The sequence below is a fragment of the Lepisosteus platostomus genome, chromosome 5, assembly GCF_059453375.1.
Source record: "Lepisosteus platostomus isolate fLepPlt1 chromosome 5, fLepPlt1.hap1, whole genome shotgun sequence".
Classification (NCBI taxonomy): Eukaryota; Metazoa; Chordata; class Actinopteri; order Semionotiformes; family Lepisosteidae; genus Lepisosteus; species Lepisosteus platostomus.
Window position 1 is genome coordinate 39,502,195 of NC_142615.1, and position 27,828 is coordinate 39,530,022.

At 44.5% G+C, this 27,828-nt stretch overlaps 1 long non-coding RNA gene and 1 other non-coding gene across 4 annotated transcripts; both read left to right on the plus strand.

Moving 5' to 3' along the window:
• Positions 1-73, plus strand: trnav-cac (transfer RNA valine (anticodon CAC)). Its single transcript has one exon. It is a non-coding gene; the product is annotated as a tRNA-Val (tRNA).
• A 5,916-nt stretch (positions 74-5,989) lies between these two features.
• Positions 5,990-16,613, plus strand: LOC148666413 (uncharacterized). 3 transcript variants are annotated; one of them, XR_015936620.1, is made up of 4 exons: positions 5,990-6,628; positions 8,200-8,271; positions 15,454-15,654; positions 15,766-16,613. It is a non-coding gene; the product is annotated as an uncharacterized LOC148666413 (long non-coding RNA). The 3 variants fall into 3 exon arrangements; XR_015936618.1 differs by having other exon boundaries at positions 15,454-16,613; XR_015936619.1 differs by lacking the exon at positions 8,200-8,271 and having other exon boundaries at positions 15,454-16,613.
• Positions 16,614-27,828: the final 11,215 nt, after the last annotated feature.

Below are 27,828 nucleotides of genomic sequence, written 5' to 3' on the forward strand. Positions count from 1 at the left end.
GTTTCCGTAGTGTAGTGGTTATCACGTTTGCCTCACACGCGAAAGGTCCCCGGTTCGAAACCGGGCGGAAACAGACCTCCTTTGTCGCCAGGCACAAAAGGGGATTGGGGATTCGCCTAGCGCTGTGATCGAACAGACCCACTCACCTCTTAGTGTGGCGGGATCTGCACAGTGCATGTCACAGCGCATCCTGCTTTCACTTCAATGCGCGTCCTGATGTACCCCAGTCTCCCGCGTGACAGGTGGGGACAGGTGACAGGTCCTATACTAACGAGGAAGACATCGCTCTCTCCGACCCCCGGCATCGTGTCCCGACCCACCGTGCTGGAAGCCGACGCGTGCTGTGATTCCTTTACGGAGCAGAAATGACAACCGAGGAGCCGAGAGATCATTTCAGCATTTCGCGTCTGAACGGAAAACACAAACGACCAACTCGGAATGACTTGCCTTTGACGCTTCTCAAAGCATTCTTTGTGCATCGAACAGACCCACTCACCTCTTATTGTGGCGGGATCTGCACAGTGCATGTCGCAGCGCTTCCTGCTTTCACTTCAATGTGCTTCCTGATGTCGAGTCGTGTGCCGTGCGGAGGCTCTGAAAGCGAGAGCAATGAAAAGGTGCACGACGCTGTGAAAGAAAACAGAGAAGTGAAAGGCAGTCATTTCTCTAAGGAGGTGAAAGAAAAGCTACTCACCGTCGGGGAATCGAACCCCGGTCTCCCGCGTGACAGGCGGGGATACTTGCCACTATACTAACGAGGAAGACATCACTCTCTCCAACCCCCGGCATCGTGTCCCGACCCAGCATGCTGGAAGCCGACGCGTGCGGTGATCCCTTTACGGAGCAGAAATGACAACCGAGGAGCCGAGAGATCATTTCAGCATTTCGCGTCTGAACGGAAAACACAAACGACCAACTCGGAATGACTTGCCTTTGACGCTTTTCAAAGCGTTCTTTGTGCACGACGACTGCGCTGCCTAGCAGATACAAATGGGTTGTACAACTTTGAACTAGCAAATGGAAGAGGGCTAAGCCCCCTCTCTTTTAGCCCAGGTTCGATCTGTCTCCCAGAATCACCAGGGCGCACACACACACACACACCCGTGCCGTTGTAGTGCTCTGCTTCATTTCTAAGGGCAACTCAACATTCACTCCTACCCCGAGTGCAGAAAAGACAGCATCCACAGCAACAACAGCTCAGGTCTCTGCACAGGAGCTAAGCTGCCCTCATCTCCTCTGCTCTGCGGCTCCTGCGGAGTGGAGTCCTGCCTGGAGCCGTGTTTGCAGGTGGCGGCTCCCCGCGCCCTGTCTGTGCGTCGTGTCCAAGAGCTCCTGGGAAGAAGAGAGAGCCCTCCCACTCGGGGGCTTTTCCACGGTCTGTGTGAGGAGGGGCGGGTGTGTCCAGTAGCTTATCGAGCGGAAGCCTGGGGCGGCGGAGAGCTGTGATCGTGCAGACCTTGAGGTGTCACCTCTTTGTCTGCTTTCCCGACCCCCCTCCGCCCAAGCTCTGCTCCAAAGTAGCCTGGCAACCCCTCACACCTGCACGTGTCACAACCTAAGGTGCGGTCATGAGACACCCATGTGGTGTCGTTCTGTTCTTGCTAATTCTTTCCTGCCCGTCGCAGGCAGGAGTCCATGCGAGGAAGATGCGCTGGACAGAGCTCAGAGGGCGCAGCTGGGTGGCTTTCCTTCTGAGTGACGTTCCTGCAACACTCTCCCGCTCCTCTTGGTGCGCTCATGCCGCAACACAGGAAGGCTGGAGCAGGTGGCAGTGGGCTGCGTACACAGCCAAAATAGCTCAGTTGGGAGAGTGTTAGACTGAAGATCTAAAGGTCCTTGGTTCGATCCCGGGTTTCGGCATTTTGTTTCATCGTGCCCTTTGTTCCTCTCTCCAGCGCCCCCTTCCTAAAGTGAGGCTTCCCTTTCTCAGCCCGAAACGTAAACGAGACACCAGCAGCAGCCCCTGCAGGTTTCTATAGTGTAGCGGTTATCACGTTTGCCTAACAAGTGAAAGGTCCCCAGTTTGAGACCGGGTGGAAACAGCCTCCTTTTGCATGCTACTGTACCTCACAGAGGTTTTGAGCGACCGGTCATTTGTTCCCAATGTATTTCCGGTGCCTTCATGCACTTTTGTACCAAACGCATGTTCCTTCTGTATGCGGAGCCGATCATTTGCAATTGGGCTGTGCCGACAGACCAAGACGAGCTCTGTCGGCTCAAAAGAAGCGCAGCACCTGCAAGAACAAACAAAAAGTTATACTGAAGCCGTGGAGCTTCTGAAAGTGCACTTCACCGCCCCCCAGAGTGTCATCCTCCTCAGGATTCTTTTCAGACAGCACAAACAGCAGCCGGTTGTGCATCCGTTTGTTGCGGACTTGCGCGCCCTAGCCTCCCCCTTGCCAACTCAGCGCGATGCAGGACAAGTTCACAAGGGATCAGCTAGCAGAGCACAGGAACAACACGAAAGTCAGAGAAAGATTGCTTGCAACACTGGATGACCTCACGCTGCACAAGGCTGTCCAAATAGCGCTTCAAATGGAGACTGTGCTCCCCTGCTCCTTCTCCTGCACTCACTGCCGGCCATGTGGAGTAGCCGCAGCCCGCCCGCGGCACTCAGCTTCAGCTTCTCTGTCCTCTGCTCCTACCACAGTTCACTCAGTGTACGCAGCATCCAGAGCTTTCAAAATGTGCACTGTTGAGCTGAAGGGTGTGTGTATTCCCCTGCTGCTGGACACTGGGGCCGCTGTCTCTATCTTCAATCTCTCAACAGTAGAGCAGTTTTTCTCTCACCTGCCTCTCTCAGCAACATCCACACCCTGTGTGGTTATGGCAGTTCTGAAATTAATATAGTAGGCTCACTCAGCTTATCAGTGCGCTATAGCTCAAAGCTCTCTCTCCCTTCAGATTCCACGTGTCTCGTCATGGCGCCGACCTCCTGGGACTGGAACTTTTTTCTCGCCTCGAGTTCTCTCTGCTTGACAACAGCGGCTCAGCCATTCTCACGGTCAGCTCTCCATGGCAGACCCAGTGGCCTCCAGTGTTCCATGGCCTCAGCTGCATCACCGCTTTTATCCACAAGCCCCTGATTGACACCATCATGTCACCCAGTCTCTGTCATGAGGTCACTGCCGAACTCCAGGGACTCCAGGAGGCGGGCATCATTGAACCGGTCAATGCCTCCCTATGGGTGTCCAATCTGGTGGTTGTGAAAAAGCCCGAGGGCTAGTGAGTCTGCATGGACCTGAAATCAGTGAATAAAACTGCCATACCAGATAAGTTCCCCCTCTCAACAGTGGAAGAGCTCACCTCACAGTTCTCTGGTTCCATTGTGTTTATGAAACTGGATCTTCGTCAGGGCTATTTCCAGATTCCTCTCCACCCTGACAGCCGGAACTTGACAGCTGTCATCACACACATCGGTCTCTTCTGCTACACAACGGTGCCCTTTGGATTGTGCTCCACCCCCAGCTGTTTCCAGAAAGTGATGTCCACTATCTTCGCTGGAATCACTGGAGTAGTCATTTATCTCGATGACATTGTGGTTCATGGCCCAACCCTTGCCAGCCATGATGAGCGCCTCCACAGGGTGTTCAAGGTTCTTCACCACAACTACCTCATCCTCAACAAAGAGAACTGTGTTTGCCGCTGGCGCCATCCAGTTTGTGGGTTTTCGTCTTACAGCTGTCAGCCTCATCCCACTGCAGTCCAACATCGAGGCCTTTCAGCGCATCCCAGAGCCTACCACACCAGCTCAGGTCACCTCCTTCCTTGGAATGACTGCCTACTATATCCGGTTTCAGCCACACTGCTCAGCCACTACAGTCCCGCTGCATCAGCTGCTGCAGAAGGAAGCCTCTTGGGTTTGGACTATTGCCTGCTCCGAAGCCGTCCGTCTCCTGAAGGCTCAGCTCACCTCCTCACCTCTCCTGGCACACTTTGACCTCTCCAGCCCCACCTTTGTCACCTGACTGTTCTGTCCCAGCTTCACAATGGGGTGAAACAACCTATAGCCTTTGCATCCCGGGCTCTCAGTCCTACGATACAGAACTACTCTGTGGGGGAGCAACAGGCCCCGACCTGAGTCTGGGCATGTGAGAGGTGGCACATGTATTCATATGGTCATGCATTCATACTACAGATGGACCACCAGGCCGTCAACGCACTGCTCGCCACTTCAGGAACAGGGCATCGACCACACCTACTCCAGAGCTGGTCTGAGAGGCTCCAGCAATACAATTTTACACTAAAGTTCACTCCAGGATGTGAGAGTGTAGTTACAGATCTACTGTCCTGCTCCTTTCCTAACCTGCTTGGAGGCCCTGATTCAGACACGCTCGACCCCGACCTCATCCAAATGCTCTACACTTCACTACAGGCTATAGTCTCTCTCCAGGACCTACAGAAGGCCTCAGATCAGTGCTCTCCCAGCTGCACAGCTTTATACGCTCAGGCTGGCCCTCCAAAGTCTCTGCCGAACTGGGCCCCTTCTTTCATGTCCTTTGTTGCCTGGGGGACCTGCATGGTTGATCCAGCCAGTCTCCAAGCACAGGTTCTTCAGATGGCACATGCAGGCCACCTGGGCTTTGTTAGGGTCAAGCAACGGTGCCGGGATCTGGTGTGGTGGCCAGGAATCGACCGGGACATAGAAGCAATGGTCAGAAACTGTGATGCCTGCCTCCTTAGCGGGAAAACAAGAGGTCCTCCTCTGCCTCCTCTTCAGCCCCTAGACTGCCCGGCCAAGTCCTGGGATCACCTCCAGCTGGACATCTGTGGGGAGCTACATGGTGTCCTGCTCCTTCAGCACTTCCTCATAGTGGCCTATGACCTCCATTCAAAATGGCCAGAAGAAGCTTCCACAGGATTGGTCACTACTCAAGCTGTCACAGACATCCTTGAATCCCTCTTTGCCCACTGGGGGCTGCCAACTGTCATCACCACCGACAATGGGCATTCGACATGTCCGCACTGCGGTTGGGGTTGTGGAACGACTGAACCAGACTCTCAAAAACAGTATTAGAGCCCACCTGTCCGAGGGTTGTTCCTTCTCTGCCGAGCTCCTCCGCACTTTTATCCCAGGGTCACACAGTACACCACGACTGCCCCTGGACAGGCTCCGGGCATACCCAGCTCCGACCCCTCATGAAAAGTCATGAAAAGTCAAGAAAAGGCGGTATGACAGGTTGCACAGGGTGAAGCCACCTGGGATCGCGGCGAGGTGGAAGTCCTGGTGGAGCTGTCCGGTCCTGTGGGAGAGCAGCCCATAGCCCCTTCTCCATGGCCAGCCAGTGTCAGGTCCAAACCAGCCTGGCTTAAAGACATTATGATGCTTTTATTGTGCCCTACTTCCAACAGTGCTTTTTGCTGTCTGGAGGAACTGTTTGTTGATTTTCTGAAGGGGGGATGTTATGGCGTCCGTTTGGGGTTTACAATGCTGTTGACACTTTACAGCACTTGGGTGCCTTGGTGTTTTTTTTTTGCCATTCTGTGTCAGTGCTGAGTTATGCAAAATAAAAAGCAGACATCTGTGAAATCATTCCACCTCAGTCCCTGATTTTTCCATGGTGCAACACTTTCCTTACACAGCATGATGTGAACCGGTGCAATTTCTCCACAGTCTCCAATCCTAACTCGGCCACAGTCCTCATTTAATTGATTATCTGATCCCGAGCTGCACACACTAGTGTTTCTTCAAGAGACTGTATTCACCTGTATCTGATATTTTATTATTACAAAACTGAGCAGAGCAGCTGATGAGTGATGTGTGCCTTGATTTAAGTATTGTTTTTTTTTCATTACATCCTGCACTGTTCAGAACGTGCATTGTTATGTCCTGTAAGTAAAACGTAGAAATACATTTGAATTTGTACAAAATTCAAACAGCATAACTCGCAGACTATTCACTATTCTTGATTAGGTGGCGCTCGCAGTTGCAGTGAAGTTTATATTCGGCTGCAGAAAGTCGTTCTCAGCTCTGCTCCTCAGTTGTTTTGAAAGCGCGGCGGCGCTGAGAAATGATGTCATCATGCTGCGCGGCTGTGAAGTTATTTTACCCGTGTGGCGGTGATTGAACCGGTTGCTTCAGATAAATAATAAAGAAGAAAGTAATTCTGTTAAAAAAATAATTGTCTTGCCGGTTGATCAGGACTGATCACAGGAACTGTGAAGAATAAAAAATATAGAAGGAAGGTCTTGTGTTTAAACTCCGCATGTCAGACTTTGTTTCTGACTGTCTGTGAAGAAGGATGGCGGCGTGCTTGTTAAATCTGCAAACCCAGCTCCATTGTTTCTTAGAGGTTTTGCTCAATTCGATCGTGTGTGAAGTGTCAGACGTTTTCCGAAACAGGATGAGTGATTCTGAGGACGAGTTTCAAGAGAAACTCCGCAGCGTCTCCCAGATCCTGGTGAGACGGGCCGTGTTTAAAATCACACAGTGTGTGGAAGACAGTGTCGGTAGTGAAATGGCGCAGCTGAAGAAGGAAAACGAGAGCTTGAAGTTGAGATTACAGCTGTGGGAGAAGGAGTCGGGAGCTGGAGGAGATCAGGGACAGACAGGTCGTGTTGGACACACTTTCCTGTGAAGTCACTGTAGGAATAAAAGAAGAAATGGACACGAAACCAGAGCTGTCAGGTCAGTGTGGTGACTTATATGAAGTCAGTGTGTCTGTGTGTTTAAAAACAGTGTCTTTAACTTCCACACTGGTGAGAATATAGTGGAGAGATGCAGAGTGAAGTGGGAAAGACTTGTGTGACGTAGCAACGGGATTATTTTACTGGAAACTGAACTGTTGTTGTCTGGTTATGGCGCTTAAAACACATGCAATTACAGAAGGGCTGAAAACACCTTCTTTATACTCACAATGACCGGGTGTTTATTAATTCAATCAGGTGTGTCAAACTCTCGTTACAGTGGTTTAGTTTAGAGGTAAACATACTTCGAACAGGACATAAATAATACCATAAATGTAATGCTCTACTCAATGGGGTATCTAAATTTACTCTGAACAAACTGTAGTATGTCCAAAATTCAGCAGCCAGAATCCTGACCAGGTCTAGTCCAAGTATTCACATTACTCCTATCCTGGAGTCCTTGCACTGGCTTCCGGTCAAATTCCATGAAGACTTTAAAATCCTCATGCTCACCTATAAGGCTCTGCATGGCTTGGCACCTCAATACCTGTCTGAACTTTTATCGCCCTACTCCCCACCTCGCAACCTTCGCTCTTCTAATTCTGTTCTTCTTACTGTCCCCCAAGCCCATCTACATTGTATGGGTGACAGGGCCTTCTCCTGTTCTGCCCCCAAGCTCTGGAACTCTCTGCCCAAGGATATCAGAGAGTCACCTTCTCTAAATTGCTTCAAATCCAGACTCAAAACCCTCTTCTTCAGAAAAGCCTTTACTGAACTGGTTCCATTCTTCACCCCTCTGCTTTTCTTAGTACCACCCTCTCCTCTATATATTGTAATTGTGTTTTATCTTGTGTATTCTTCTTTTTATTGTTTGTTGTCATCCTGTAAAGCTCTTTGAGAAGCCACCTTTAAAGGCGCTATAAAAAATAAATATTATTATTATTATTATTATTATTATTATAAATACCAGAAATAAGCTAAATATTGATAATCAAGTTTTTTGTAGAGTTTTGCAATATCCATGTGTTAAAAAATAGTGTTTGTAACTTCCTCACTGTTGTTGTATGGTTCAGAACAAAAACATCTGATACAGTAACAGGTCTGCAAACTCCTCAATCAGACTTAAATTGACTTAACTAGAATGTTTGTTTATTTTTTAGAGAAGCATTTCAAATCAGGGTTGTCAAAGTCTCGTTATTGCGGTCCAGGTTATATAATCTTAAAAATAACAACAAATATTAATTATATTTGAATTTTTTGCATTATTGGTGTTTATTTTTTAACGGATTGAGGCCTACTGATATGCACTCCCCACAAAATGACCAGCAAAACGATCTCCTTACCATGTGAACGTGTGATATGTGTTTAGCCGTGATTAAATAAAAAAAGTCTAATCCATTTAAGTAGTGAGCAATAATCTGTTTTTTTTCCTAAAGAAATATTAGCTGGTGAAGCAACTGGAAATGTGAATGACATGAAATGTGATTTTGTCACTTGACGCTACAAAAAAGAAAGAAGAAATTTCTCCTGTGAAACTAAACCTAACAGATTTTGTCTTTACCCCTGTCTTAGGTGAAACAAGGCCTATTAACAGTCGTGAACATGCAGTCGTGTCTCTCACTGTGACAGTCCAGGACTCTAAAGGTGAGATTGAACTGCTATCATGATTCTAGTGATTTTACAGGTCACTAGTATTTTACAATACTAAATCACTCAGCATCTCTCACACACCTCACCAGCCAGCATATAACACTCCTACAGGCCTTTAACATTTCTCACGCAGCCCAGCAGTCTGTATACAATATTACAGCGCTCAGCATCTATATCACTACTCACCAGCCTGTATACAACACCCCTACACCCCTACACCCCTCAGCATCTCTCTCTCACCTCACCAGCCTGTAAACAACACTCCTATAGCCCTGAGTGTCTTCCTCACACCTCACCTGCCTTTATACGGTATTCCTACAGCCCTGAGCATCTCTCTCACAACCACAAGCCAGTATTCAACACTACTACAGCCCTCTGCATCTCTCTCACATCTTACCTGCCTGTGTCCAACACTCCTATAGCCCTCAGTATCTCTCTTACACCTCACTAGGCTGTATGCAACACTCCTACAACCTTCAGCATCTCTCTCACATCTTACCTGCCTGTCTACAACACCCATACAACCCTTGGCATCTCTCTCACACATCACTACCCTGTACACAACACTCCTACAACTTTCAGCATTTCTCATGCAACCCACCAGTCTATATACAGTACTACAGTTCTCTGCATCTCTTTTTCTCACCTCACCAGCCTGTATACAACACTCCTACAGCCCTCTGCATCTCTCTCACACCTCTCTAGCCTATATACAACACTTCTACAACCCTCAACAACTCTCTCACACCTTACCTGTCTGTATACAACACTCCTACAACCCTCAACATCTCTCTCACACCTTACCTGGCTGTATACAACACTCCTACAGCCCTCTGCATCTCTATCTCACCTCACTAGCCTATATACAACACTCATACAGTCCTCACTGTGTCTCTCACACCTCACCAGCCTGTATACAACACTTCTAAAGCCTTCAGCATCTCTCTCTCACCTTCCAGCCTGTATACAACACTCCTACAACCCTCAGCATCTCTCTCACACCATACCTGCCTGTATACAACACTCCTACAGCCCTCAGCATCTCTCTCACACCTCACTTGCCTGTACACAACACTACTACAGCCCTCCTTGTCTCTCTCACCTCACCAGCCTGTTTACAACACCCCCACAGCCCTCAGTGTCTCTCTCACACCTCTCCAACCTGTATACAACACTCTTACAGTCCTTGGCATCACTCTCACACCTCAACAGCCTGTATACAACACTCCTACAGCCCTCAGTGTCTCTCTCACACCTCACCAGCCTGTATACAATACTCCTACAAACTCTGCATTTCTCACACACCCCACCAGTCTATATACAGGTCCAGCATCTCTTTCTCTCACCTCACCAGCCTGTATACAACACTCCTACAGCCCTCTGCATCTCTCTCACACCTCACTAGCCTATATACACCACTTCTACAACCCTCAACAACTCTCTCAAACCTTACCTGCCTGTATACAAAACTCCTACAAGCCTCAGCATCTCTCTCACACCATACCTGCCTGCATACAACACTCCTACAGCCCTCAGCATCTCTTTCTCTCACCTCACCAGCCTGTATACAGCACTAATACACCCCTCAGTGTCTCTCACACCTCACTAGCCTGTATACAACACTCCTACAGCCCCCAGCATCTCTCTCACCTCGCCAGCCTGTATACAACACTCCTACAGCCCTCTGCATCTCTCTCTCACCTCACTAGCCTATATACACCACTTCTACAACCCTCAACAACTCTCTCAAACCTTACCTGCCTGTATGCAACACTCCTACAGCCCTCAGCATCTCTCTCACACCTCTCTAGCCTATACACAACACTCATACAGTCCTCTGTATCTCTCTCTCACCTTCCAGCCTGTATACAAAACTCCTACAAGCCTCAGCATCTCTCTCACACTATACCTGCCTGCATACAACACTCCTACAGCCCTCAGCATCTCTTTCTCTCACCTCACCAGCCTGTATACAGCACTAATACACCCCTCAGTGTCTCTCACACCTCACTAGCCTGTATACAACACTCCTACAGCCCCCAGCATCTCTCACACCTCACCTGCCTGTATACAACACTCCTACAGCCCTCAGTGTCTCTCTCACACCTCACCAGCCTGTGTACAGCACTAGTACTGCCTTCAGTATCTCTCTCTCACCGTCCAGCCTGTATACAACACTCCTACAACCCTCGGCATCTCTCTCACACCTCACTAGCCTGTATACAACACTACTAAACCCCTTAGTATCTTCCTCACACCTCACCAGTCTGTATATAACACTCCTACAGCCCTCAGCATCTCTCTCACACCTCACTTGCCTGTACACAACACTACTACAGCCCTCCTTGTCTCTCTAACCTCACCAGCCTGTTTACAACACTCCCACAGCCCTCAGTGTCTCTCTCACACCTTACTAGGCTGTATACAACACTTCTACTATGCTGAGCAAACGTTCAAGGTCAATATTCTTCCACGAGGGGGATACCTTTAAAGCGGAGACGATGGCACCAAAAATGTTTGGCGCGCCCTCTCTTTAAAGCCCTGACCAAATACGAAGACAGTACGTACAGTTATAATTCAAACTGAATTAAAAACTACACATCCCAGTTAACATGGTGGTGCTTGTGATCCTTGCGTTTAACCAACGAAGCAGGGCGAAATATCGGTCACATGACAAAAGCTTAACCTATCGGCAGCAAAGCGAAATTTGCACGATAGGCTACCTCAAACTGTCAGCTACACGACTGTGTATGTCGCTTAAGCCACTCCTGTTTGGCTTTTTAGTTATGGAGGCGGGAAGACAGAATTTACTGCAAGTAATTAGTGTACGATTTATAGTTAAAATCTGAACCTGAATTCTGTTAGAGAGCCTTATGTGAATTAATAGCAAACATGGTTTAACGAAGGCCTTCTCAGATAGTTGGGCATTCAGGTAGATTGCCAGGCGAAAGGATTTGTAAAAATGTTTTGTTAAAGCAAGTCAGTTTTTTGCAACACATAAAATATATTTTTCCAAGAAAGTTTAGCCTTCATCACTAATGAAACCACTAAATAAAGACATACACATAAAACTCTAAAGATTTTTGTATTCAATGTTGGTAGCAGGATGAACTGTCAGGTTGAGCTAAGTGTATATTTTGTCACAGAGTTGCTGCAAGATGTTAACAGTAAAAACTTGTATTTAGAAATGAGTCATTTCAGGAAGAAAATTTTTGGAATTATTATATATCCAGCAGGATAGAGAAAGCACAGAAAATAGACAGATTGATCAGATTAGTATGAAAAGCCATTTAGCAAAGAGGAAATGACAGACTAGTATACTTTAGATCTTTTTTGTGAACCAGGGAAAATCTGATCATGTTTCTCTATAACAATAATAAAAACTTTATTTTATATAGCACCTTTAAAAGTGGCATCTCAAAGCAATACAGTAGGTGTAAAAACAGTTATAAGGACCACAGATTACAAAGTAAATACATATAAGAAAGACAACTAGTTAGAAGTGCTACCAAAGGTAGAAAATGAAGCAGATACAGACACTATGTCTTCTGAAAAGAGGTTTTGAGGTTTGATTTAAATGCACTCAGGTTGGGGACTCTGATATCACTGGGGATACAAATTCTGGGGTGCAGCTAGAGAACGTCCTGTTACCCACAGAATGTAGATGTTCTCGAGGACAGCTAGAAGACCAGAGTCAGATGGACAAAGGTGGGAAGTAGACAGATAATAAGCCAGGGACTGAATGAGGATGAGGATTTTTAAATTGACTCAAAACCTGATAGGAAGCCAGTGCAAGGACTTGAAGACCGGCGTAATGCATCCCAATCAGCATTCTGGCTGTCCAGTTCTGAACATATTGGAGATTGTTCAATGTGGATTTAATTACCCCAGTGAACAGAATGTGCATTTATTAATTCTAGAAAAAAGCTTTCTTGATTTCTCTAGTTCCCTTTAAAAGAAACTATTATTCCAAATGCAGAGTACTACATAGCCGGTATTTACAAATGATATTTGTGATTCAAACAAATTAACACAAGCAGTTTTTAGTTTAAGTGTTGGCTGAGTTATTGCAGGATGTAAGACTAGAGATGTAGGTAGGAAAAATATAATTTGGGTAAAGTTGAGGAATACACTGATAACAAGAACACTTCCTAATGGGGTTAGGCATGCTTTTGACAAAATGTCAGGAGACGTTATAGACTGCAGAGGAAGATGATGAAGTTAACAGACTGTATGTTTGTATATATACTGAAATGAAGATTGTATTTTAGATTCTGTGTAGTTGCTAGCATTGAACTGTGTGTTGGATGCACATGAATTGAAGGATTGGGCAAACATAGCTGATACTGATCCACAGAACCAGCATCTTAAAATGTTAATATTTAGAGGCAATTTGTTAAAATACAGTCTAGTTATGTATACTGATGTGCAAGAGAGATGGAAAGGCTGTTTCCTTAAGCCAGCACTATAAAATTATTTATCCTCAGTGAGATGCTGCCTTCTCATAGTGGGTTTCTAACAGTGTGTATAGTTCCATCCACACAGTGACTTTACTTCCATCCATTTTCTAATCTTTATCCAGTACAGGGGATTTGGAGCCTATCCCAGTAAGCAATGGACACAAAGCAGAATACACCCTGGACATAGCGCCTGTCCATCACAGGACAAACAGACACACCAGGGCCAGTTTTCTCGTAAGCCAATTAACCTACCAGTATGTTTTGGAGTGCGAGAGGGAATCATATCACACATATGGAGAAAAACCATGGAACCCAGGGAGAACATGCAAATTACACACACACACAGGATGGCAGGAATTGAACCTAGGACCCCAGTGCTGCAAGATAGCAATGCTAACCACTTCACCACCATTAGAAATGGATGGATATCTTTCTAGTTCAGAGGTTTGCATGCATAATTTAATTTTGAAAGCCACAGAGACATCTGGTACTACTGTTGTATTTATGAAAAAAAAACACAAAAAGCATACTTATAGCTGTGCCATACTATTCCTTAGTGAATACATGTTATTTTTATAAACAGTTATAATTCAAAATATTTGGCTAACAATGTCATTTTACCCTATTTTTTCTTTGTGTATTTAACTTATTTTCTTATAGTCAGATTTAATGTATATTTCAACAATAAAAATATATTTTTACAAGGTGCGGGGAAAAGTGCAACAATTTATTACAGTGCTAAATTTAATATTATTGATTACTAATAGTTTATGCTAAATTCACTTTCTTAATTAGATGTATTTAAACCAATGAACTAAGTGTGACATAGCATTCAGAAATACAATCGAGAATAGTTTTGTGGTGTATGTATAGATGAAACTTTTCTAAAATGTATAACAAAGTTAAAGACGATTAAAATCTGTCATTTCTCCACGTGTAATCAAATTAAAAAGTACAATACGTTCCTTCTTGGTCTAACGATGGTATCAAAAAGAAGTCTAAGTGGTGAGAAACCTGTGCTTAATGATAATTAAGGGACTTAGAAAAAGAAACTTAAAAAAATTGCCCAGCTTACTTCTACAGCCCTCAGCATCTCCCTCACTCCTCACTATCCTGTATACAGCCCCTCATGCTGTGTCATTGACAGTGTATCTGTAATGACTGTGTGCAGTGGTCAGTATTATTTATTATTTAATAAGAAATTGAGTTGCTGCAGTGCGTATTAGGATAGAGTATTCTTCTGTCTTATGTGTGATTCACCTGTGTAGATCTTCTACTTGTCTTTGTGTTTCCTGATATCTATAGATGTTTTAAACAACTTAAAATAATTGGTATACAATAAATCAGCTTTAATGTGTAATAAATGTTATGATGCAGTTGCATAGTAATTGAATTGAAATTGCTTTCAAATACAGTTCGTGTCTTGATTCAGTATGGCTTTTATTTTTTCTTTTGAATGGGATGTGAATATTTGTATGCAGAGTTTTAACATTGACTCAGTAGCTGAAACATGTTGTGTCTTCATTTGTGTTCATTTCACTTTAATCTTGGCATATGACATCTATGGTACTTCAAATACTTGAATTTAACATTTATTGAAATTTCTCATTTTGTTTATTAATTTGCAGGTACGTTATATTTTTTCTGTGAGTGTCTTATGGATCTGATTCCTAGGGCTAGACTCGTATTTTGTTTGCAGGGACAAAAACGCATTTATTGCATATTTTACTATTATCTATGTACAGTTGTTATCATTATTATTATTATTTTACTTCGCTTTACTTCAGCTTTATTTGTCTTACTTACGGGTGCATAGTATAGTGAAAAGTGTTTCTCATTAGTCTCTCAGGTGCAGTATATAATAGACAGAAATACAATAACAACAACAGTGTAAACAACAGTATGGTACCAGTGCAAAATTGTCAGAAACTGTGCAAATACACAGAGAAAAGTATACAAACAGGACAAAAACAGTGCAAAAGTAATATGGAGAATAGTGCAAAAATAATACCGCGATTAATAAATAGTACAACTTGTACAATTTCGGCTTACATTCAGTTGTCGTGTATGTAGTGGTGTAGGAGTACAGTCCTTGTGGGTATAGGAAAAAGTGAGGAGAGATCATAGTATGATGGGAGGGAGTGGGGGCGTCACCAGCTTGACAGCTCTGGGGAAGAAGCTATTTTGGAGTCTTGTTGTGTGCGACTGGAGCATTTGGAACCTTCTTCCAGATGGTAGGGGGACAAAGAAGTTATGACTGGGGTGAGTGGGGTCAGACAATTTTTTCAGACTCCTGGTGTTGTAGATTTCCTGGATGGATGTTAAGGCACTGCTGATGATGTGTTGGGCAGTTTTGACCACCTGCTGCAGTGCCTTGCAGTCGGCCTGTGATGCAGCTGGTTGGTTGGTGAGGATCCATGGATGCAGGCTAATGCATGTATTGCATTTGTACTTGTTTCTTTTTCTAAAATAACCATATTATTAATTTACATTTAGCTAACTTGTCAGTTGAAAGTTTTGACATTTTTTTAAATCTCTAGCACTATCATAATTATCATCATAATTTCTTCCTTATTATTCGGAAATTGATAATTCTTGCTAGATAGTGGTGAATAGACATTTTTTACAATGATAGTACTTTACATTTTCTTTTTTTCCAAGAACTCTTCTCAAAACCCTTGTTAAAGACCTTGATCTCTTGTCCTGTGTTTTTCAGGGTCAGAGGTCAGCGCTCTCCCTGATGCGGGGGAAAGGGCTCCTCTTGAACAGCAGCACAGTGAGGAGGAGTGGGGCTCCAGTCTGATGCAGGAGACAGAGCTCCCTGCTCCAGAAGGGAAAGAGACACTCAGTGAGCAGCACACAGAGAGCAGGCAGAGTGTGGGGGATCTGGAAACTGTGCCCATGATGAAGCTTGAGAGTGAGACACCTGTGCCCTTAGTAGCTGAGGGTTTTACAGATAAGTTTAATAATCTGGACTCAAACCTTTTCAAAAACAGTTGTAATGAACTGGATGTCTTTAACCCCACAGAGCAGGACATGGAGCCCCAGTTTATTGACCCTGCAGAGCAGCAGACTGATGTACCTGGTGAAGAGAACAGTACTGAGATACAGCACACAGAAGAGAGTCAGTACAGAGAGGAACAACAGCAGAACCTACAGGGCTTGATTATAACAAAGCCTTGTTCTGTTAAGGTGGAGAGACTGTCATTCCAGAAGTGTTTTAAACAGTCACACAATCCCTTAGTATCTGATGACTTTACACACAGGTTAAATAATCTTGTTACTAAGAAAATTATTGAACTTAATGAACTGGAGTCTGTGTCTGTTCTTGGGCACAGAGATGAACAACTGAATGAATTTGATGCTTTTAGTCTTGGAGAGCTAGAGATGGAGCCCCAGATGATTCACACTTCTGAGCAGCACACTGAGGGACACTAGGGAGAAAACACAGCTCAGTTTCAACACACAGAGCAAGACCATTCCATGGAGCATTTGCAGAATAAGAGACCACAGCACAATCAGAGGGTGAGGAAGAATCAGTCAAGGTCTTGCTCAGATGCAGTGGACAAACTGCCATTATGGCAAAGACAGGAGCAGCCTTTCTGTTAGTCTAGCATTTCAAAACCCTACCAGCACCTTCACACGGGAGAGAAACCGTTCAGCTGCAATCAGTGTGGGAAGAGTTTTAGTCAATCACATTACTTAAAAAAGCACCAGCGCATTCACACAGGAGAGAGACCATTCAGCTGCAGTCAGTGTGGGAAAAGATTTAGACAGTCACAACACTTAAAACGCCACCAGCACATTCACACAGCAGAGAAACCATTTTGCTGCAGTCAGTGTGGAAAGAGTTTTAGTGACTCAAGAAACTTAAGAGCCCACCAGCACATTCACACAGGAGAGAAACCATTCAGCTGCAGTCAATGTGGAAAGAGTTTTAGTCACTCATGTACCTTAATAACCCACCAGCGCATTCACACAGGAGATAAACCATTCAGCTGCAGTCAGTGTGGAAATAGTTTTATTGCCTCAAGGAGCTTAAGAGCCCACCAGCGCACACACACAGGAGAGAGACCATTCGTCTGCAGTCAGTGTGGAAAGAGTTTTAGTCAGTTAAGTAACTTAAGAGTCCACCAGCACATTCACACAGGAGAGAGACCATTCAGCTGCAGTCAGTGTGGGAAGAGTTTTAGGAACTCAAGTAACTTAAGAGCCCACAAGCGCACTCACACAGGAGAGAGACCATTTAGCTGCAGTCAGCGTGGGAAAAGTTTTGTCCAGCCAGGTGACTTAAAAACACCAATTTAGTCACCAGTTTTTCATTTAATCATAGTCTTAGTCAAGTCAACTAAAATGTTTATTAGTTCAAGTAGGTAGCTGAGTCAGCGTGTAACACCCACAGAAGGCTTCACAGCCGAAATATTTTTCTCTTTTCAGCATGGAAAAACCTTTACTTATTACTAAAATGTCTAGTAGTCATAGTAGCTTTGTAGTCACCTACTTTTGATTAAGTCTAGTTAAATACATTTTGAATATAATTACTCTTGTGGTTGACTAAAATGGAATTAGTTCTAGTCATGCAGTTTAATTTATGTGTATAATAAAATGTATAAAGGTTTTAGTTTTATTCAATTTTGAATTAAGTCTAAACTGAATTAATTCTTTAGTTTATTTCTTTATTGTCTTGGAATGCTCGGTTTAGCCCTGTTTAATTTACAATTAAGACTGTTCTCATTGGAGAGGCTTCGAATTGTGTAACAGGTTTAACTTACCGTGTAAAGCAGGAAATGTGTATAAAACAGATTCAAATCCTTTATTTCCACTCTAAGAAAAAAAGTCACAAATCTGATTAAATTCTACCAAAAAGCTCAAAATCTTTGTTGCACAATCTAGAATGTGTTTATCCCCTGAGAAGATAAATATCAAATACAATAAATATTTATGCAATACATGGTAAATAATAAGGAATCAGAGATATTGTATGAATCTCTCTCAATAAAAAAAAATCTGTTTTGGCATCATTACTAATAATTCCATATTTTTATATATATTTGTTTTTTCAATGCACCTTTTTTTTTAAAACCCAGACAGGACAAACTATATATATATATTCTTTAACAGCTACATTACTAAATGCAAGTAAACATTATTTTCTGATTGCCTTGTACGAATATCATTTGCCGTTCCAAATACAACATTCACTCTACAAAGAAGATGTATTATAAATGCTGACACATTTTTCGGACATTTTGATACTGGTGTCACACTGGGTTCGAAACTCACTCATGAAAAGGAGTTTGCTCTCTGGGCTTTCGAAAAGCGTGCACACAAGAAAGGCATATAGGTAATACGTTGACAAAAACACACAAAATGTCCGCTTCCATTCCCGTTTCAGCTCATGCTTAATAGGAGGGAAGCGATTTCTCTTTTCTCTTCTCTTAGTACCAAATTAGTATTTGGTACTAATATATCCTGACCACCACTCAACAGATACCTATTTAGCTCAGCTGTGCTTCAAAAACTCCTTGCATGTTTGGCCCTTTTTTCATCTGTTGGAGATCAATATTTAACTTTTTTGAAGAAAAAAAAACAGTAATCAAACACTCAGGCAGATTTTCAAAAGTAGTTGACAGGTTGCCCCTTTGGAACACCCATCAGATAATGACGGGAAAGGAAAACGAAGAAAGCTCTTACACACCACATGAGAGATGGGAATCTGATTGGAGAAAAGCCACCCTTTCCTTATCAGAGAATCAAGCCCTGGTCTCCCACATGGCAGCTGTGGTACTAACCACTGTACTAATAGGAGCACATGCTTGCTCTTAGGAAGCATTTCCTCCTATGGCTCGTTTTCAAAATTCATTTTCATTCCTTCCAGAGGAGTGCAAGAAATCAAGTTTCCATCTGTGCCATCCCCACTCCTCCTCTACTATTGTCACTGCTCCTCCTTGTGCTTTACGAACACCTATTGAGTCGGTTCTTTCAGATTTATTATTTAGGTTTTCAAAGGCTGGAAGTAGGGCACCAGACACACTGACACAAAAAGCGTTGTTATCTGCTTCTAGCTGCGAAATGTTGTTCGTAAATGCTGAAGAATTTATTTCCAAGGCAGCAGGTCCAAACGATTTAGCGTTTTAAAAGTACCAGGAAAAGAGAAAGGGTGCTTTTCCTTTTTTTGTGCAGCCACACAACACCTTGAGAAGGTTGCTACAGTTAGCAGGATTCAGACCTGCACAAGGAGAGCCCAAAGGATTTCTAGGCTATAACCTTAACCACTCAACCCTCAACCATGTGTACAGCAAGTGCTGCTGTCTTGCTACAATCTAACATGGAGTGCGAGGTGGTGGCAGAAACACTTTTCAAAATCGCTTTTTATTTAAAAAAAAACTTTTACAAAATACATGCTAACAACGCTCCAGAGGATTTAAGGTTGTTTACAGTTGGAATGATAAAGTCTCTCTGTTCGGAAATGGAAAATGGAACTTTGTTAGAAAAAAGTCAACCACGGAGAAATGTGGACAAGTGTTGAGAAGTTGTTGTATTTTGAATAGCATTTATAGTCATGTTAGAGGCAGAAATTGCCTTTGATTTGACTTATGCTCTTACAAACGCGATGAAAAGAAAACCTCACGTCCTGCAGTTTAACTTTCCTAGCCTACTGATTCTTTAATTTTTCTTCAATGAGAATCGGTAAAATGAAAGCCAAACACATATGCACACCCGTGTCCTAGCGTGAAAGCAATATGATGGAAGCATTTGAGAATCTCCTTCACAGCAGTCAAGGATTTCGATTTCTTCCCCTTCGCACAGTTTGTATGGGTGTTTCCTCAATATTCTAGTTTGTAAAGCTGTGACTTAATAGGGTTGAAGCACTTAATTAGTATTTTCGTGTCTCTGATTTAAAAGCTTGAAAAAACAAACCTAGTGCAAGACTTGAAAAACTTCCTAAAATAAAAAAAACATGTTTAGAGCTTCTTATCGCCAGCAGCCATATCACTCTGCAACCCACTGAAGCTAAGCAGGTGTGAGCCTGGTCAATACCTGGATGGAAGACCTCCTGAGAAAAACTAAGGTTGCTGCTGGAAGAGGTATTAGTGGGGCCTGCAGGAGTTGCTCACCCTGCGGTCTGTGTGGGTCCTAATGTCCCAGTATAGTGATGGGGACACTAAACTGTAAACAGGCGCTGTCCTTCGGATGAGACGTAAAACTGAGGTCATGACTCTCTGTGGTCATTACGAATCCCAGGGTGTTTCTCAAAAAGATGGGGTTGTAACCCCGGCATCTTGGCCAATTTCCCATTGGCCCTTACCAATAATGGCCTCCTAATTAATCCCCATCTATGAATTGGCTTCATTACTCTGCTCTCCTCCCCACTGATAAGCTGGTGTGTGGTGAGCGTTCTGGTGCACTATGGCTGCCTTCGCATCATCCAGGTGGATGTTGCACACTGGTGGTGGTAGTGGGATTTCCCATTACCTGTAAAGCGCTTTGAGTGGAGTGTCCAGAAAAGCGCTATATAAGTGTAAGCAATTATTATTATAGGAAATAGTAAGAGCAGCCTGAACAGCTCCAGCCTATCAACTGTTTTACAAAGTGATCAGCAACTCGATAACCAGTTTATAAGGCTGAAAATGATGTTGGAAGCACAGCAAAGTTCTAAAACCAGCGCTTGAAAAGCGTCTAGATACATAAAATGTAAATTTCTCAAAAGTAAAATCTTCAACTTTGAAAGATTGTCATCCATGTTTTATTTTTTTTATTTTTTACATAAGAAGCTTTCAAGAAATAAACTGTCTATTGGAATATAGGCTGCATTAGAAAATGTGACTATAGCTTTGTTAAATAAAACCGGGACATGTGCCTGTCTCAAATTAATTGCTCTTTTTTACTACGGAAAGCTTTGGTCATGAGTGGGGAGAAGTCACTCTTTTAGAGAGAGCTGACCTTCGAGAAAAGGACCCCTCTCAGGAATATATTTCCACGTGTTGAGGAGACGATTTTCTTGATTTTCGCCATTTCTTTCCGATATTTTTCCAGTGTGGTTATTGATTGCGTTCGAAACATGATTTTACCTGAAAAGTCACAGTGAAACTCTTATGGTGAAAAGATTCATAATGTTTATTTTATTAGAATACCTTTGGAATTTTTTAGCATTCTTACAAGCAACTTTTAAGGTAATGATAGTGTAAATTATACTGTAAGTAGACAGGGGCTATTATTATTTTAAATACAATTTTTGATATATGTAGCTCTTAATTGCGTCCAAGTGCCCAGTGGGAAATTTCGTTAATAAGAAATATCTGTATTGGACAATGTGGAGCTTAAAACCATGACCCTGAGATTAGGAGACTCATGCTCTACTGGCTGAGCTAGTCTGGCATTTGCTGAAGAGATTATTAGTCCCTGCTGATGTCAATTTGAAAAAGGTATACTAGCTGTCTTTTCATTATGTGGTGTTCTTTGTTGATTACTGAAAGCAGTGCAAATGTCAATAATCATCACAATGTACGCTTGTAAGAAAAATAAAAGCTCAGTTCTCTCACACAGTAACATACTTTTACAAGGGAATATTTTCACAGTTTTTCAGTGCCCAAGCACCTGTTGTGTATTTATTGTTTACAGAGTCTTGCACAGTCTGTGTCTTGTGATGTAGTGCCAGGTACTGTAAATAAGATGCCCAGTGCTTAACTTGGGTTCAAATCCATATACCTGAGATGCAGAGCCTCTTGCTTCAATGACTGAGCCAGTCGAGTGATGGCTGGTGGTTGTTTTCATTACCTTGTAAAGGTTTAATAGCTGAGTTTCAGTAACTACATAGTCCGGTACAGCATTGCAGGGTGTCGGAGTCAAATGTTGTCCAAAGCAGAGAAATTGTAAGTAAAGTTTGAAACTTATGGTTGAGGTAATTAATTTGTTTACTCTTGCAGTTACAGATTTAAACGCGGAAAGACCTTCTCTGGGTTTATCTGTGTCTTAGCGCCTGTTGTGAATATGTTGAATGCAGAGTTTTTGATTCATCTATTCAGACAAGGAAAGGAAGTTCATCAATGATACATATAAAAAATATCAAAATTACCATATACTGAGCATCATTCATGTTTACATTCATATTCAAACTCAGGTAACTTTATAAAAATATTAAAATGCAAGTCTACAATCCCAATTTAACAATGTCAGGGATCTGTCATTTTTGCTTGTCAAATTCCCCAAAGAATTTTAAAATATTTTAGCTGAGGATGCAACGTGAGTAGAAATGAATTCTCCTGTGACCCATTCGAAGATCAAATTACATGGGTAAGTGTGATACCAACGTTGGGACATTATCTGGCATTCCTGGTGATGTCTGAACTTATTTATTTACTTGTTGTAGTTGGACATGCATTTCCTGCAACTTTCAAGAGCGCTAAACATTTTGCTGAACATGCTAACCGATTGCACGACAGAGACTTCCACGGCTGGCCAACTCAATCAGCAGGCTTTTGGTCAAAGAAAAATAAAATAGCTGGCATTTTCTCGTCAACCGACAATATTTCTTCTGCATCGATTTGTATTTTATCTTTGGGAAGTTGAACGAATTTCTTGAGAAAAAAACAAACAAACCGTTAATATGCAGACCCACCTCCTCCAGTGAAGAAAGAACGGGCAGGCAATGTTCCAAATGTGCTGACCAAGTTTCACTGAAAATTACCAGGTTGAACAGGTAGGCAGCCGCATAGTGAAGATTGGGTCTCGGAAGCCGGTCCATCAGGCGTTGAAGTTTGGCGGGGGCTCCATGGAGTCTGAACGGCAGCAGTTTGTACTGGTAAAGCCCCATGGGCGTCTTCGGCTTTTTCGAGCTCGACAGTGGGATTTGCCAATAACCTTTTGTAATAAATTTGGCATTGCCCAGCTTCTCCAGGAGCTCATCTATCCGGGACATCGGGTAGGCATCAAAACGGGAGACGTCATTGAGTTTCCTGAAGTCATTGCAGAAACGCCAGGAGCCCTCAGGTTTCTGACAACGGGGCTGGACCAGGGGCTGTGGCTTTCCTCGATGATGTCCAGTTTCAACATCCTCTGGACTTCCTTTTGGATCCCCTCACGCTTCGCTTCTGGTACCAGGTAAGGGGGGACCCGTACAACAACTCCAGGGGGCGTCTCCACCTGATGCGGTACCAAGCGTGTCCACCTGAGCAGATCTGAAAAGAGGTGACGGTTCCGGTGTAGGAGCATCTGGGCCTCCTTGATCTGAGGGGGGGAGAGGTTTTGAGAGAGGGAAATGAGGTCCACGGAGGAAGAGGGAGTGTCGCTGGACAGTAATGCCAGTAAGGCCTCTTCTGACTGGGGCTCTCTCCAAGGTTTCAGGGCGTTCACATGGTATATCTTTTCTTTTTAACGGTAGTCCGGATGGTATACCTTGTATGTGACTGGCCCTGTTTGTTCGCGGATTTCGTAGGGTCCCTGCCATCTGGCGTAAAGCTTGCACTCTGGTGAGGGCAGTAGTACCATTATGCGATCCCCAGAGTGAAACATCCTTTGCTGCGCTCAACGATCACAGTATTCTTTTTGTCTACCTTGCGCTTGCTGGATGTGTTTCCCCACTAGTGGCTTTAGCTGTGCAAGCCTGTCCTGAAGGGAATGGACATAGTCGAGCACGTTGTGGGAGGACAAGTGCTGTGACTCCCAAACCTCCCGGGTGACATCTAAGATTCCTCTGGGTTGTCTCCCATATAATAACTCGAAGGGGGAGAACCCTGTGGAGGCTTGGGGTACCTCTCGGATGGCAAACATCAGGAGAGGGAGTCCCAATCATTCATTTTTCAGCATCTGCTTCAGGGTTTTGTTAAATCTCTCCACCAGCCCATCTGTTTGTGGATGCTGTACTGAAGTTAGCTATCTCCTGCATCAGGTGTGAAGTGAACGGAGTCCCTTAGCAAGCTGAAATGGGTGAAGAGATTTACCATCTCCTTAGTGATGCTGGTGCTGACAGCCCTACGTTGAGGTATCGCTTCCGGACACCTGGAAGCATAATCCACAATCACGAGGATATATTCGTGTCCCCGGGAGGATTTAGGAAGGGGACCCACTATATCCATGGTTCAAATCCATGGTGATGTGAATGAAGGGCTCGTCGATGACGAGCAGGGGCTGTAATGGTGCTCGGAACTGCAGTTTCGGGGTACTTAGCTGACAGTCAGGGCAAGATGTACAAAAGCGTATCTCAGCGTATACTCCTGGCCAGAAGAAACTTTTCAGGACTCACTCCCGGATTTTGTCTATGCCCAGGTGTGCCCCCAGCAGAGGTGTGTGCATCAGATGGAGGACAAACCGGCGGTGTTTCGAAGGAACCTGAAGACGCTCCTGATTGGGACCATTAAATTGGTATACCAGGTCATTCTTTATAATAAAAGAATCCATGCGTTCCTTGACCAGCCTCTATCGATTGTCCTTTCAATTCAATCGCCTGGGCTTGGGCATGGGCCAGGGTAGGGTCCTCCGCTTGGTCTCGGGGGAAGTCTGCAGTGAGGATGCCCATCTCCCAGTTGTCAAGGGGGTCCGTAGACGGCCCGGCTTGCTTAGATCCGGGGGGCGAAGATGGTGAGGCAGATGCATTAGTATTAATTTGGGTAATGCCTCCTTTCCTTTTACACTTCCCCAGGGCGAAAATGCCTACCTCTGGCTTGGAGTTTTGTTGGTGTTTCGGTTTCTTTGCGGAGTCGCAGTTCGATTCAGAGCTGTTTCCAGATTACAGCTCAGTGAACAGGGGAAAGTTCCTTCCGAGAATCAGGGGGTGTGGCAGCCCCTGTACTACTGCAGCTGTGACCACTATCGTGCACCCTCTAAAATGAAGCCGTAGGCGGGCTACCGGGTGTTCTCGTTGCTCCCCATGAATGCAGCCGACAGAGATCTCATGAAGTTTTTCGACCTGGTGTGGTCGGACTACATCAGGGGTGACCAAACAGAGAGCGGTCCCAGAATCAACGAGGGCTAGGAGGGGCTGTCCATTCTACTGGAGGATTTGTATGCACCATCCCTTATGCCAATTACGGGAAGAGTGGATGATCTTGCAGTCCATTTTGTATCTTCAGGAAGACACTGATCGGACTCGTGTCCCTCTATGGCACATCGGGTATAGCAAGATGACCCCTGAATTCTCCTGGTGGCCCAGTCCGCGGGGCTTGAGGGCACCTTAAATTTGGGGCGGACCCCCCGGTAGGTTTCTGATGTCTTCCCCTCCTGTTGTGCACCTGCGCTGGTGGCATCCTCTTCCCGCCCTGCAAGGTCAGCTGCGGCCAGGTGTTTCTCCAGGGTGGCCATGAAATTGTCCACTGTCTGTGGGTCATTCTGGGCCACTGAACGTCGCAGCTCGGGGGGCAATTGCTGCAGGTACACATCTAGGACAATCCGCTTGACTATTTGACCCAGAAACAGGGTGTCTGGCTCGAGCCTTTTTTTTGTCCAGATATATCAAGTTGTACATCTGAAAGCGGATGGAGACCGGAGGGTCATAGCGCAACTGATGGAGCCACTGGGCTCTGATGCGAGTCATGACCCCTTCCCAGGCGAGGATTTCTGCCTTCAGGCGGGTATAGACCGAGGCAGACACGCTGTCCAGATCGTAGTATGCTTTCTGGGCCTCCCCACAAAGAAAGGGAGCCACGATGCTGGCCCATAGGTTGCGGTCCCATTGCAGGCGCTCCACCGTCCGCTCAAAGGCCCTCAAGTAAGCCTCCACATCGTCTTCAGGCGTCATCTTCTGCAGGACATGACTGGGCTGGACCTGAGCCAGTGCTGGTGGTGTGGGCGCTGGTAGGGGGGTGAAATCTGAATTCGGTCTCCCATCTGTCGACACAGGTCCTGTAAAGCAGTTACTTGGTCCTGTAAATATCTGGTCTGAGCAGAAGCTGACTCCTGAACGATGGAGATTTGAGCCTGGAGGGCGCCCTGAGCTTGTCGCTGTAACTCGTTGGTTTCCCGTTACAGAGACAGTGAAGGCTTGGATTGCCTCTTCCATCAGGGTCAGGCAATCACCCATGATGACTACAAAAGCAGGCAGCCCCACGTTGGGCACCAAATGTGATAGTGCTGGTAGATTTAGGAGGCTACCTGAGCACCGGCAGAGCGTCTTCCCTGCGGTGTGCCGGTGAGTAGTCGTCTGCAGAGATTTTGGTTCTCTCGTACAGGAGGGAAATCTTTCTCTAAGGAGAAATTAGTTTGTGCCTCCTGTGAGGGGAGCACATTCAGTTCTATTGTGAACACCAGCTGTGGCCTTGTGGGGATCTTAAATCGCAGTGCTGATGGGTGTTAGGTGTGGAAGCTGCACATTCCCACGCGCCGCTGAGTAGGAAGTGCAGTGGGAGAGGTGTTCCACTGTCACACTAATATTTTGATACACCAGAGCATCAAAGCTCTTTACAAAACATGCCTAGAAAATAGAGTAAAAATGTGTTATACTATAGTCTCTGAAGTAACTGCTTGGGTAATCCAACTACCACTGTTGTTATTGCTGCTACTGCTATTACTACTACTCGACCATGACTACAAATTCTTATACTAATTCTAATACTAATACTCCTGCTACTATACTGCTGTCATTACTAGTAATAGTGATAAAAACAGAGCACTCACAGCTCTCTGGACGTTGGTCTGGACGTGGTTCCATTCCCAGGCAACTCTGGACCTCAACACCTGTTGATGGGTCTATTCTGTCAGACACAACAGCGGAGCCCAAGCCCATCTGCACACACATTCACAAACACTGACAGATATACACCTACACACTCACACACATTATCACACACTGACAGACACACACTCAGACACATTCACACACAGACATTACACACACTCACAGGCCCCACACACATTTATACAAATGGACACTCACACACACTCACAGACACACATTCACACACTGATAAACACCACACACTCACAGACACCTCACACATTTATACACACAATCAGACTGTAACAAGCCACGTTGTTGTTGGAGTGAGGAAACCTATGCGGAGCAAGGGGAGCTGAGGCAGGAGAGCTTTCTGACGAGTCCAAAACGTTAGAGACGTGGTCAAGGGCGAATTCCGGGTTCGATACCAAAGGTTATCCAAATGGAGAGAGAGGCAGACAAATCTTAAGTGTTAGATTAGGTCGAGGTCAGAAGGGGAGATCCAGGTTCGGGTATCCAATAAAGGCAAGAGAATAATGCGAGACGTTCCGTAGAAACTAACAATATCGAGCGGTGTTCAGTGAAAAGCTTAAGTAGGTCTGGAAGTAGAGGGTGAGTTAACAAGTGAGGTGTTCAGATTGGATGGAGGGATAGACCAGCAGTGTTTGCAGTGTTTGTTGAGCCTCCACCTGGTGCTTAATTGGGACGTTTATGAGGAGGGTTCCGATTAGTGGCGGATGTGACACAGACACTTGCACACATACTCACACACATATACACTACAAATACTCACAGACACACACACCCACACACTCACAAACACCTCACACACACAGATACACTCCACATACACTCATAACTACAAATACACTATAACTAACACAAATGCCACTAACATTACAACAGTTACAACAGGATGGAGCAGTGGCTCTGTGTCAAGGATCTGCCCCTATGGCTAAAAGGCTGCTGGTTCAAATCCTGCAGCTGGCAGAGAAATCCTGCTCTGTTGGGCTCCTGAGCAAGGCCCTCAACCCCAACTGCTCCAAAGGTGCTGTACAATGGCAGACCCTGTGCTGTCTTTCGCCCTATCTGTGTGTCTCAAGGAGAGCAAGCTGGGGTATGTGAAAAGATAATTCTTAAATCAAGAAATTGTAAAGGGTTAATAAAGTGATGTTGTTGTTATCATTATTGTAAGACTTACACTATCATCATCACTGACACAAACTACTACTACACTGATAATACTAATAATAACAGTAATGCTATCACTAAAACTAACATGACTACTAGTGTAAATAGTCTAACATTAAATCTATAATAAGCACTAATATTAACATGAATACTAGCATTAAAACTATCAGTAGCGGTATCATCATTAATACTCACATGAACACTGGCATTAATATTAAAACTACCAGTTGTACTCTCACTAATATTAACATG